At 46.4% G+C, this 12,302-nt stretch overlaps 1 pseudogene; it reads left to right on the forward strand.

The window, feature by feature from the left end:
* The first annotated feature begins 8,891 nt into the window (after positions 1–8,891).
* Positions 8,892–12,302, forward strand: part of LOC120231197 — a 6,107-nt pseudogene continuing 2,696 nt past the window's right edge.

The following is a 12,302-nucleotide window of genomic DNA, read 5'->3' on the forward strand; positions in this document are numbered from 1 at the left end:
ACCCCGCCCCGGCCTCCGCGTCCGCGTCAGGCGCGCTCCCGGTCCCCCTCCCCCGCAGGCGCCGGGTCTGGGTCCCCCGAAGGGCAACGTACCCGCCCTAGCTAGAGGGGACGGTGGCTCCGGTAAGGGCTGCTAGAAAAGCTGCTCCGTGTTTCTGGATTTTTTTTTTTTTTTTTTTTTTTGAAGAGTTGTGGGTTTTCTCCAGGCCGATTTCATTATTGGAACTGTAGCCTCGGGTGGCAGTGAAGGATGGGCCGTCCACAAAGCTTGCAGATGTCTGTTCCTAATTGGCACTGATTAGGCAGGGTCACCTACCACTTTTCTGGGCCAGGCGCCCTGCTGGATGTTATCTTCCCTAAGCAGCTGCATTTTTCAAAATAGAAAGCCGAATTTGAGCAAGGACTTGCTCAAGGTCACCCAAAAAAAAAAAAAAAAAGAGAGAGAGAGAGAGAGAGAAAACCAGGATGCATTTCCAAGCTTTCTCACTCCAAATCTACCACTCTTTCCATCATACCAACGCGAATGTATCTCTGATTCCTTCCAGCATCTAATTAATCTTGCATGGAAAATTTTTCTCCAAGTCTGGCTTATGTCCCTCAATTCAAATTCAGACCTAGTTTCTCCCTTGGTGAAGTGGAGGGGGAAATTAGACCATGATTTTATTTTTAATAACAATTTTTTACTGATTATAAAAGAAGTGGTCACTGTACAAATCTTGGAAAACATAGAAAAGTAGTGTTGATACCCAGGATCCCACAGTCTTAAGTCACTTTTTCTGCATACCTATTGCTATATAACAAATCATCCCCAAACTCTGTGGCTTTAAGCAGCTATCATTATGATTATCTCCTGATTCTTGGAGGCTGGCTAGGCTAACCCATCATGTGTGCGGGTCTCTCATACAGTTGCTGTCAGCAGGTGGCTGGAGCTTCCTCATTCATATGTCTGGTGACTTGTGCTGGCCATCAGGGGGGACCTCCACTGCAGCTTTGGTGTACATTTCTAGCAGGTTCTACTCTGAGGTCAAGGGGGGGCGTGGCCTGGTCTTTAGCCCCCAATTCCCCACTCTGACATGCAGGACCCCATTTTGTGTTCATGGCCTGGGATCAGCTCTGGGAAGGGATAGCCAACAGAAGGTGGGGTGGTGTAAGAAAGGTTCATGAGGCAGGTAGAGAGGGTCCACACCGGTTCTCACTTGGCTCAGATGTCTTTTGTGACCCCAGACCCTTAACAGCAACTGGGGCAGCTCTAAGAATCAGGTGCCCAGGGATTCAGAAGAAACTAGACAGCAGACGGGGAATAGTATCAAATAAACTCTACCCTGTTCCTTTTGGCCAAGGCCAAACACAAAATACCTAAGAAATCTGATCCTAGAAAGGTCTGAAGGCTGAGTGGTCAGGGACGTTGGTAAAAAGCCTCTTGAGTTTGGTAAGCCTCAGGAGTTGCAAGCTAAATTGGGGAGGAGGTCTTAGACATTGCCTCTCCCTCCGACAGCATTGCAAGCAGCCAGTATGGGGGAGCCTCTCCCAATCAATGTCAAGAAAATGTCACCACAAACCCTCATTGAACATGCTTGTCCCATAAGCACACAGCAGAGGGCAGTGTAAACCAGGCCATGGAAAATTCAAGGCGCCCGAGAGTCTACTGTGCCTTCAGGCTGAGAGGTCTCAGGGCCTCAGACAAAGAGGGCGCTGGGAGAACGGGCGTTGAGTGGCTTAATGACACACAATGACCTTCCAAAGCCTTCAGTGGTAGGCAAGGGGGCCTGGCAAAGATGAGAGCGAAAGAGAAAGAGAGAGAGAGAGCGCGCATTAGTTACTTCCGAACCTGCTAACACTACCAGCACCCAAGTCCTCAAAGAGCCTCACCATCGGTTCAGGTCAGGAAACAGCTACCAAGCGCCTTCCAGATGTCAGGCACTGTGCCAGGCACAGGGGTTCAAAGGTGAGTACAACGCAGCCCCTTCCCCAGGTGAGTGCCTATGATATACCAATCTCTTTACATTCATGATCTCGTTGAATCCCTACAATAGTAAAGGGCTGTAAGAACCATCCCCGGTTTCCATATAAGGAAAGACAGACTCAAGGGGGTGAAGCGCTAATCCAGTTAGTAACTGGCAAAGCTGGAGTGTAAGCCCTGGCTCTCTAGAGTCAGAGCCGAGAGCCTCATCACTCTGTAAGAGCCTTCTTAGCATGTGCTCTCAGCAGGGAGAGGGGCCATTTGCCGGCTCAGTACCAGCCAGGCCATCGCCATTCCCATCGTAGGCTGCCAGCCTGCCCGGGAGAGGCCCGGGGTGATGCTTGTACCCAGAAGCACAAAAATCCCCTTGGCCTGGATATCAGAGTAACATAAAGAAATTAGTAAGATTTAAAAATATATATATATAACATTTACAATCTGTAAAACAGACACACAGAGTAAGGACAGCAGCGAATGCAAGGCCTATTCTCTATAGATTCAGAAGGGAGACGGCTGGATTTGATGGAGTTGTTGTGTAATTCTTTGAATATCCCAACGTGGAATGGTCCCTGCAGATCCCTCAGTGGAAGAAGGAGGCAAAGCCATGTATCCTCATATCGTCCCTTTGCCCCTCCAAGTCCTCTCCCCACCCTGCTCTGTTTCCAGAGGCTGATCTGTATGGAAAGAATTCCCCAGCTCCCTCGGAGGCGGGAGGGGAGGTGGGAGGCGGGAGGCGAGAAGATGAAGGGAAGGAAAAAGGGGGATGGAGGGGGGGGGGCTGTGCACCTCTGGGCAAGCTACTCATCTTTTGCTACGAGACTCAGTTTCCTCATCCGTAAAGGGGGATAATAATAGCACCCACTCCACAAGGTAATTGAGAGGATTAATGCATAAATACATGTAAAGCACTTAGAACGCCAGGCACATGGTAAGAAGCCAATAAGTGTGCGCTTTTGTTAAGAGCATTTCCTTCTACGACTGATTTCTATAATGAAGTACAAACTCAAATCTGATGCAAGAGGAACTGAACAGCATTTGGCCTGTTCTCTTGGGAAAGGAGAGAGGAGAGAAAACAACAGAAGTAATTTTCATTGTTGCAAGTTGTTGAAGAGCAAGAGGCTCTTTGAGGAGGGAGGAAGGTCATCCCCCTTACTCTGCTCACCATAAGTGCTGTGAAGAGGGCTGCTAAATACCCTTGGGTCCCCACTCAGGTATTGAACCTGAACCAAGGATGAAGAGCCTCTGGAAGGACTGACTGGTGGAACCAAATGCCTTCTGGGGCAGATGGGCTTCTCTACCCAAACTCTAAGAAAAAATGTAAAAATGGCTGGGCAGGGAGCCCACTGATCTGGGAAACTCTTCCCTGGAAAAGGAGCGTACAAGACAGAACTAGAACAATCATATACAGCAGATTAGGAAAATAAATGCAAGTTGGTGTTCAGAGAACAGTCTAGCTAAAAATACCCCAGCTGAAGTTGTGACAAGGGTCGTCTGAACCTTTTTACAAACCAGGGGTATGACAGAGGGGTCACCCAGCTCTTGGTGGAAGAGCCTACTAGAAAATAATGCTGCCCGCAGCCCAAGCTGGTGGTAAGAAGAGGCCATCCTACTGAGCTCTCCCATCTGCTCTTTCAGGTCCACCTCCACCCTTTTTCCCTCTACAAGCCTAAGAATAAATAGACTTCCCTGAGAAAAAGAGAAATGGGAGAACAAAGCAAGTGGACTGACTGATGTGGGCTGAAGAATAAGGTAGTAAATGGTGGGAGAATGGCTTTCCACTCAAGAGTATTGCCAGCGAGAGTTCTGGACTCGGTCAGGTGTTACCGACCATGGGGTGGAACTCCTGTCTTTATTCAACATCTAGGCTCAGAAAAACAAGATATGCCAATGCCTTACTGAACACTGGATATCGGTTCTTTTTACAAAATGGCAGCACGGTCGTTGATTAATTAATGTATGGAAGGCCTCACTCTGCACCAGATCGTGTCACTGTCTCTCACACCTCAGGACAAGCCTTCAGGTAGGTCCTGTTACTATTTCCATCATCTCTAACTCTCAGTGTGGAGAGATGAAATAGCCTCCCCAAAATCACAAGACGTTACAGATCCAGCTCATACCGGGTATGTGTTCTTTGGAGGGCCGGTTCCTGCTTAAAGTTAGTGCATTTCCCATCTTGGGGGGAGGGAGCTAGTGCCCCCTACAGGGGAGACCTGAGATCTCACGTGCCTCGCCTTGCCATTATTGCAACCATGAGCCCAGAGAGACCCTACAACTGGAAGTCTAAACCTTCCTAGGAATCAAACTTCTACTCCCTGGAAACCTCTCAGACAACGCTGAACAATGACACCAGAAAGGTCCAGGAGGGCTCCCAAAAGGCACAGAGGAACAGTGTGTGTGTGTGTGCGCGTGCGTGTGCATGCACGGCACACATCTCCGTGCCACTGCCCATCCCAACACCGAAAGGAGCTGCAGCCATAGTCCCCCTTGTCTCACATCTTCTCCTTGTTCTCCTTGGAGGCCCTTTCCTACTTGCTCTTTGTTCAGAACCCACCACCACTTCCTTCCTTCCTCCCTTATGCGTCAGCCATCTACTTCATTGACTCTTTTTCTCTTTGCTTCTGCATTTTGGTCTTTGTATTAGTCATCTATTGCTATAATAATGCTCTGTAACAAACTTCCCCAAAACTTGGTGGCCTACAACAAGCATATATTTAATTTCGCACGAGTTTAGAGGCCAAGCAGGTCAATATACTCCAGGCAGCAGGTCAGCCTGGCTCCAGGGTATAGCTCAGGTTTGCTCCCTGCGATCTGTCTCACTCTCCTGGGCTCAGAAGCCCCTAATGCATGTTCTTGTCATGTCAAGTGACATCAGCACAAGAGGGCTGAATGAAATGGCACACTGTCACTTCACACATATTCTGTGAGCCAAAGCAGTTTGCATGGGAAAGCCTAAAATCTCTGAAGGGAGGACATAAACTCCATCCACACCAAGGGGGAATAACACAAAGTCACACGTCACAGTGCATGGCTGTGTGCTCTTTTCTAAAATTTATTTATATATTTTGAGGGGCGCCTGGGTGGCTTAGTCAGTTAAGCATCCAACTTCGTCTCAGGTCATGATCTCGTGGGTTCAAGCCCTGCATCGGGCTCTGTGCTGAAGCTCAGAGCCTGGAGCCCGCTTCAGATTCTGTGTCTCCTTCTCTCTCTGTCCCTCCCCCACTCACAATCTGTCTCTCTCTGTCTCAAAAATAAATAAGCATTAAAAAATAAAAATAATAAAGTTTATTTACGTATTTTGAGAGAGACGGAGTGAGTGTGAGAAGGAGAGGGGCAGAGAGAGAGGGGAAGACAGAATCCCAAGCTCAGAGCCCGACGTGGGACTTTGTCTCACAAACTGTGAGATCATGACCTGAGCCAAAATCAAGAGTTGGACACTTCACCAGCGGAGCCACCCAGGCACCCCAATCCTTGTTACTTTAAAGTTGAGAAAGGTGCCACTGTGTAACTCAGTCAGTTGAGCGTCAGACTTCGGCTGAGGTCATGATCTCACAGTTCATGAGTTCAAGCCCCACGTCAGGCTCTGTGCTGACGGCTCAGAGCCTGGAACCTGCTTCAGATTCTGCATCTCCCTCTCTCTCTAGCCCTCCCCCACTTGCTCTGTGTCTCTTTCTCTCAAAAGTAAATAAAAACATTAAAAAGTTTGAAAAAAACAATAAAGCGGAGAGAAACACACCTCCTCCTCTGTCTTCTCCAACTCCTGTGACAAAATCATGATGCACCTTTCTGACGCCTGGACTGCTCACTGGGTTCACTCTGTGGGGCTTTGGAGAGAGTAAGGCCTCACCTGCGGAACTACCCGCTTCCTCAGACCAAAGGTCCTCACGGTTCTCCTGCTTCATAAAAAAGCAGGGACATGTCCCCCCAGAACACATTAATCCTTCTCCAGTTTCCATTCTCCTTTTTCATTTTCCAGAAATTCTCCGAACCAGATGTGCCTTCCCCTCGGACGAAACAGGTCTTTAAAAGTTCCAGATGTTCCTTGCTCAGCCACACGGGATTCAGATTTAGGAAAGGAATCAGGGCAGGGAAGAAGCAAAACTGCATACTTAACACATTTTTCTTTGAGGCAGAGACCGTTGGATGCAAAACCTTTGGATTTAGGAAGCGAGGCCTCCAGAGCAGATGACGAAGACAAACTCAGAAATCACCACTGTTGGAGGCAGGATCCTTCAAACATGGCTTTGATTTATTCTAAGAGAGGGCGTTCAAACCACCACCAAACACTTAACCGAATCCACTTAAGGGGAAGGAATGCACTTATTACTGTGACAGGCAAGAGAAGTTACCTGAGAAGCTGGCGGCTCCTATTACACTGGAGGCAGTGGTCTGCCATTAAACCAATACCTACCGAGTAGTTTCTCCCAGTGATGACAGGCAATGGGAGAAAAAAATCTATGAGAACAGTCCTCAGGTTACCCTTGCTGGCTGGGGACTGTCATCACACAGCTGGACATTAATAAATTCACACCAAATAGAAAGAAATGAGAGGCACATTGTGTCTGATCTTAGTGCCTCAGCCAGGCCACTTTATAGCAAAAGCCCATGGCCTGGGCACCTGGGTGGCAGTTGGTTGAGCATCTGACTACTTTGGCTCAGGTCATGATCTCTTGAGGTCAGACCCCACACTGGGCTGTTTTGGATCCTTGTCCCCCTCTCTCTCCCCCTCCCCTGCTCTCTCTCTCAAAAACAAATAAACAAATATATATATATGTATTTGAATGTATGTATGAGAATGAAAGAACAGACTCTATTTACTAAAGACCCTTCTGATTCCTGGATGATACATCCTAGGTAATGTCTGCTTACCCACATCCCAGGAGGGTACATTGCTCACCCTAAAGTTTGCTGGATTCCGTCCTATGCATGAGAAGATCTTGGAATAAGAAAGAAAGGAGAAAGAGAGAAATTCAAATATATACATATTCTATGTATATACACATATACATAGAGAGAGAGACAGAGTATGAGCAGGGGAGGGAGGGAGAGAATCCAAAGCAGGCTCCAGGCTCCGAGCTGTCGGCACAGAACCTGACGTAGGACTTGAACCCATGAGCCATGAGATCATGACCTGAGTCAAAGTCAGAGGCTTAACCAACTGAGCCACTTTTTTTTAAACTGTTAAATTTTGGCTTTGACTTCGGGCTCAGCTAAAATCAGAACCAAATCTTAACTTTGGGAACTAAAGAGCTAAGCAAAAAGTTTGGGGTGAAACCCCAAGGAAGCCAGCCTCGAAACCCAGTTTAGGCAAAGATGGCTCTCATGACTGCTCTTTTTTACCTTTCCTAACTTCTCCTCTGTGCCCTGCAGCTCACCCCTCTACCCCAACTACCACAGCCTGGATGCTTCCCCTGAGTTAATACTGTCTGGGGAAAAGAAAATGTCAAGTGTCTTTCAGGCATCGATATTTCTGCAAGGCTGCTTCAAAGTAATTAATTACTGTCCTCCTTTCTCAGTCTGCCAAGTGCCATCTAATACCTTCGATTTATCATTCCCTGTAGTCCCCTGCTCCGGTAAGGGTAACATCATCATCCACAGAACTGACAACCAGAATTAAATAATTTACCCGTTTATCTATCAGCCTGTCATTGAAGATGAGACAATGAGCCAACTCGTGCTTTTGTGAGCACAGATTTAATTTCTGAGGCTCCCGGCCACTCCCTTCAGCTTTTCCCACTGCTTAACAATGAAAGAACAGACTCTATTTACTAAAGACCCTTCTGATTCCTGGATGATACATCCTAGGTAATGTCTGCTTACCCACATCCCAGGAGGGTACATTGCTCACCCTAAAGTTTGCTGGATTCCATCCTAAGCATGGGAAGATCTTGGAATAAGAAAGAAAGGAGAAAGAGAGAAATTCAAAATGTTCATTTCGTCTGTTCTATTTCTCAAGGCAGAGAAGCCTCTGAATGGGCTTTTCATCTCAGACTTCCATAATACACAAATACTGCTCTTTTTAAGGGGAGCTTAACACTTTCCAGGAGCTAGAACAACAGCCAGCAAAGATTCTGTCCCCTCAGAGAGCCTCCCCTAAGGCCCCAAGTCAGGACTGGCTATGTGCTCACCAATGTTGATCACGTTTTATATCCACATGCTCATCCGTCAGTGTCCCCACACACCCTACTCCACTACCAGGTCCCAAGGGCAAGGGCTCTGTTTGCACATAGTAGCCATTCCATAAATATTTTTGGGATGGAACTGAAATCATACCATCTCCATATTACATCAACCAAGTGGAGAACAATGCCTTTTTCTGCCAGCATTTACAACATTTCTGGGGATGTTTCCAAATAGGTTGCCCCTGTTAGGCCTTAAACCTTGTTATTGAACTCTTTCTAAAATGCTCTGAATATTTTCTTGATTTGTTAACAAAATACAGCAAACATACTGTAACCTTTCCTTGGTGTCCTGGATGTAATCACTGGCTTGTGAGTTTGGCTGCTGTAAGAGTGAGATTTAAAATGGCTTAAACAACTTGTGGGGATGAGCACTGGGTGTCATATGGAAACCAACTTGACAATAAACTATTACAAAATAATAAGTAAATAAGTAAATAAGTAAATAAATAAATAAATAAATAAAATGGCTTAAACAGGGGCGCCTGGGTGGCTCAGTCGGTTAAGCGTCAGACTTTGGCTCAGGTCATGATCTCATGGTTTGTGAGTTCAAGCCCCGCATCAGGCTCCGCGCTGAGTGTGGAGCCTGCTTGGGATTCTGTCTCTGCTCCTCCCCTGCTCATTCATTCTCTCTCTCTCTCTCCCTCCATCCCTCCCTCCCTCTCTCTCTCTCAAAATAAACTTAAAAAAATGGCTTGAATGGGAAAGTTTGCTCTCTCGCCTGGAATACACAAGAATGACTAGCACAGGGCACCCATGGCGAGGCCACAGGATCAGAGTGAGGCTGTTTTCATCCCTTGCTGTGAATCCCTCCCTGGGGGTTTCCCCTGCCCCTAAGACTGCATCCCAGCCAGTAGAGAGGACAAGGCAGAGGGCAGAGCTTGTGTGACCGGGCACATCTCACTTCTCCGACAAGAACCACTCGACCACACTTAGCGGTAAGAGAGACTCAGCAGCTGCAGCCCATGGAAAATGTGAGGGGTCCTATTACCAAGAGAGAGCAAATGGGAACTTGAACACTGGGGAGAGCTTATGGCATCTGCCACAGCCATCTGGCAGAAATCCTAATCACAGCCCTACCTGTGCTTTGGTAATTCCCACAAGGACAGCTGGCCCATGCAAGACTGACTCCAAGCAAGGACCCAGACCGCTCAGCTTTGCAGATTCCTCTCCACCATCACTGTGAGGCCATCTCTTCCTGTTATGAATGTGCTCGCTTCTAGCGGCCCCACTTACTAATAATGTGTCCAAAGCTGGAAGACCAACTTTCTAAGCTTTTTAGAATTACACATTTTAAACGTGCGCAAGCATGCATACAAACACATGCCCAGGCAGGAAGTCAGGAGAGGTTCGGAAACCAGGTGGCCTGGGTTCAAATTCCTGCTCTATCACTCACTGTACATCCTTAAGCAAGTCACTTAACCTCTCTCAGTTTCTCCATCCGTAAAATGGGAATAATAATAGCAACTTACCTCATTAGATTGTAAAGATTAACTCAGTTATTACAAATAAAGCATGTTTCTCTCCAAAGGCAAGGGAATCAAAAACAAAAATGAACTATTGGGACCTCATCAAGATAAAAAGCTTCTGCACTGCAAAGGAAATAATCAACAAAACTAATAGGCAACTGACGGAATGAAAAAGATAGTTGCAAATGACATATCAGATAAAGGGCTAGTATCCAAAATCTATAAGGAACTCACCAAACTCCACACCTGAAAAACAAATAATCCAGTAAAGAAATGGGCAGAAGACATGAACAGACACTTCTGCAAAGAGGACATCCAGATGGCCAACAGACACATGATACAATGCTCAGTGTCCCTCGTCATCAGGGAAATATAAATCAAAACCACACTGAGATACCACTTCATGCCCATCAGAGTGGCTAAAATGGACAAACTAGGAGACTATAGATACTGGCAAGGAAGTGGAGAAATGGACCCCCTCCTACACTGTTGGTGGGAATGTAAACTGGTGCAGCGCCACTGGAAAACAGTGTGGAGGTTCCTCAAAAAATTAACAATAGGACTCCCCTATGATCCAGCAACAGCACTGCTAGGAATTTACCCAAGGGATACAGGGGTACTGATGCATAGGGGCACATGGATCCCAATGTTCATAGCAGCACTCTCAACAATAGCCAAATCATGGAAAGACCCTAAATGTCCATTAACTGATGAATGGACCAAGCAGATGTGGTTTATCTATACAATGGAATACTACATGGCATTGAGAAAGAATGAAATCTGGCCATGTGTAGCAACATGGATGGAACTCAAAGGTATTGTGCTAAGTGAAATAAGTAAGGCAGAGAAAGACAGATACCATATGTTTTCACTCATATGTGAAACAAGAGAAACTTAACAGAGGGCCATGGAGAGAGGAAGGGGAAAAAATAGTTAAGGAGAGGGAGGGAGGCAAACCATAGGAGACTCTTAAATATTGAGAACAAAATGAGGGCTGATGGGGGTGGGGGGGAGGGGAAAATGGGTGATGGGCATGGAGGAGGGCACTTGTTGGGATGAGCACTGGGTGTTATATGGAAACCAACTTGACAATAAACTATTAGAAAGAAAGAAAGAAAAGAAAGAAAGAAAGAAAGAAAGAAAGAAAGAAAGAAAGAAAGAAAGAAAGAAAGAAAGAAAGAAAAAGAAAGTTAGTTTCCTGGTACATTGTAAGTGCCCAATTTTTCATGTTTATTTATTTTTGAGAGAGAGAGATCATACGCGCATGCAGGCACACGCGCACGCGCACACACAGACACCCATACACACACATATTTGTGTGAGTGGGGGAGGAGCAGAGAGAGGGAGACAAAATCTGAAGCAGGGTCCTTGCTGTCGGCACGGAGACCGACATGGGGCTCGAATCTACAAATCATGAGATCACAACCTGAGCTGAAGGTTGGACACTCAACCAACTGAGCCACCCAGGTGCCCCAGGAAAGCTATTATTACCAATATAAATAAGCTAGATTCCACAGGCTCTGAGTGACAACAGGCTCTGAGTGACAGTAGGAAAGCCCCCCCCCCCTTCGAACTGAGTTTCTTGAGCTTTACAGCAGGACTTGTCACTGCTCAGGGGTCCATTTTCCTCACTCCCATACTCTGGGCTATGTCCCAGATCGTTAAAGCTGCTAGAAGCCAGAGAAATGGCGTGTCAGTAGAAACCGGAATCAATTTGATATGTTTTATCTCACTCGCATCCTGCATGCATTTTTAATAGCATCTCAAAGACAACGGAGTAAGCTGAGAGCAAATGAAAACTGCATTAATGTTAGGAATCCTAATTCTGTGTTTAGTTTTCCATTCTCCAGACATCCTTACAGACAGACAGGGGCCCCATTTCCAGAAGGGATAATGGAAGTCTGTGTTCTAATTTATTGAATACTTTTTGCAGAAGGGCTTCTCATCCTAAATCTCCAGATAAAACCATTGTGACTCTCCATCCCTAAAAGCTCAGTCAACAAGAAGGGAGCCACGGGGAAATCAGATACTCTTGACAAGTGGGCAGATTTGATTCCCAGGAACCACAAACATCACATAATGCCTGCTTTTGTAGTATGTGCTCTAGAAGTCGCCATTCTGCATCCCTTGAACCCCACAAAGGCCAAGATCTGCCCAAATATCGTTGTGAAAGGGGAAGGATGTGGTGATAAATGTACCTATAGAATAAACAAAATTAAAAAAAAAGAGAGAGAAATAAAATCGGTGTCAAAATAACACACCTTGACAGCAGAGCCACTCATGTGACATTTGTTAAGACACAGAGTCTGTCTGGGGTGCCTGGGTGGCTTAGTCGGTTAAGTGTCCGACTTTCGCTTAGGTCATGATCTCGCGGTTCGTGGGTTCGAGCCCCGCGTCGGGCTCTGTGCTGACTGCCGGCTCAGAGCCTGGAGCCTGTTTCAATCTGTGACTCCCTCTCTCTCTGACCCTCCCCTGCTCACGCTGTCTGTCTCTCTCCTGGAAATAAATAAAACATAAAAAAAAAAAAATTAAAAAAAAAATAAATAAATAAAACAGCCATTTTCCCTGGAGTTGGGAAAGATATTAAGGTATCCACTCTGCTTTAGCACCAATAGTGAGTTCTGGAAAGGACGCCTCCTTTAATCCCAGACTTAATTTTGCCACACATATGGGCTCGAATCCTGATTTTGCTGTTTGC

Source organism: Hyaena hyaena, unplaced genomic scaffold (assembly GCF_003009895.1).
Source record: "Hyaena hyaena isolate Hyena2069 unplaced genomic scaffold, ASM300989v1 scaffold_55, whole genome shotgun sequence".
Lineage (NCBI taxonomy): Eukaryota > Metazoa > Chordata > Mammalia > Carnivora > Hyaenidae > Hyaena > Hyaena hyaena.